The following is a 1,975-nucleotide window of genomic DNA, read 5'->3' as shown; positions in this document are numbered from 1 at the left end:
ACCTATCTGTCTCCTCTGGCAGGTGACGCAGGAGTGGGGACAGCCCAGCCGCCACCATGGTTGCCCTCTCACTGAAGATCAGCATTGGCAATGTGGTGAAGACGATGCAGTTTGAGCCCTCCACCATGGTGTACGACGCCTGCCGGATGATCCGTGAGCGGGTGCCCGAGGCACAGATAGGACAGTGTAAGTCCATGGTGGGACTGGCTGCCTTGCCAGGGCTGCTGTGGTTTAGCTCCTGGCATTTCGCTCGTCTCCCTTTTCTTTTCTGTCTGTGGCTCTCTGGCTGGCACTTTCCCAGTGAAGTGGTGGGGTAGAGGGAGTGGGGTCAAAGTCCTCTTGCCCAGCTGACGTGGGGGTCTGAGCTTCTCAGACTTCCCTCCTCGACAGCCCAGAAGAACATTTGTGTGTTTAGAAGTTAGGAAACCACATTTGGAAGTGAAATAACTCTTCAAGCAATTTGAGTCTGCTGTCTTTTCTCTCTGCTCTTCTGTCCTACTTGCATTCATCACCACTAACAAGGGCTACGTGGGTTTAAACAGTTGCAGGGGTCATTGCAAACATTAATAAACCATTTGAGTTAATTTTTTCTTTCTTGGGATATATATAATCTCCACTGGGTCTGTCTCCCACTGGCAGCTCTCTGCCAGACCTGTGCTTGCACTCTATTACCTTTCTAGGCTGCCTCAGCTCCAGTATTTTCTTGCTGCTGCTAGGCTCACAGTTTAGCTTATGGCTCATGAGCTCATGATGTGACTCACACCCACACGGATGTGGCCTGTCCCTATCATGGACAGGGGGTTGGAGCTCTGGGGTGCTGTCTCAGGGGCTCCCCTGAGTCCCTGCAACCCCTGAAAGCAGCTGTGCCACAGAGGAGAGGCAGCAAAGTGGAGGTCAAGAGTCGTGGGAAGAGGAGGGGGAGTGCAGTGACATCTGGGAGCAGCACATTCCTTGAGGTTGAAAGGAAATGCTTGCCCGGCTGGTCAGCAGTCCAGCAGACCATGGCTTTCAGCTTCAGCAAGAGACTGATGTCTTTGGATATGTAGGGCTATAGTGGTGTTGGAAAGAGCATTGCATTTCCTGCTCCTGGGTGTGAGCCAGCCTGTTTATAAAAAAAGCAGCAAGGGGAAGGCCTTAAAGGGAACTTCTTATTCCTGCGTTCCTTTACAGTTGCTCACAGTCTTTCTTTTCCTATGTGTTCTGTGCAGCTTTTACTTCTTTTTGCTCTCTTACTCACAGTCACTCGGGCTCCTTTTTTGAGCTGCCTTGTTTTTTGGTCACCTTTGGGCTGGGGGAGCTTTGATATAAGTTTCCAGCTCTGCTCTTGCTCTGTCTCAGGAAGTGCCTCTCCCCACCCAGCCCGTGGATCTGGGGCAAGCTGCACAGTTTTTAGTGCTTTGGATTTATCCTCTTGGAATTTGCTTTGAAAACAGTTTGGTTTTTTGTTGTTTTTTTTAACTTCAAAAATAAAATGGCAAGCTTTCATGATTTTTCTGCTCCCTGTTTAGTAGGATTCTAACAGCAGTGTTAGCCAGGCTGGCGCAGGGCGGCTCAGGAATTTGTCCCTCCCCAAGGAGAGCTGCCAACAAGATGACGAGTTATAAACATAGCCAACCAAGACAGCCTGCGGCGCAGGATTGTTGCAGAGGTGGAGAAGGACCTTTCCAGGGCAAAGCCAGGCGTGGTCCTGGCCTCTTGCTACATGAAAATGGGCCTGTCCCTGTGGGTCTGAGCTGGGGAGCCACTGCCCAGCCTCCCCAGCAGCCTTTTCACCAGATCCTCCACCCTGAGGGAGCAGCATTTGGTGAATGATATTTACTCACTACCTCTGAGACCTTGTCAGCCTTGAGCCCATTCTCCTTCAGTCTCTTTGCAAAAAGAGGAGTCCCAGCTCCCCTAGTCCCTCACACCAAGGTTCCATCACTCAAATTGTCTCTCTGTATCTTTTCAAACTGCACTGTGTCCTGAGACATGC

The sequence above is a fragment of the Erithacus rubecula genome (assembly GCF_903797595.1).
Source record: "Erithacus rubecula genome assembly, chromosome: Z".
In the NCBI taxonomy this organism is placed as follows: Eukaryota; Metazoa; Chordata; class Aves; order Passeriformes; family Muscicapidae; genus Erithacus; species Erithacus rubecula.
Note: the sequence above shows the minus strand (reverse complement) of the source record.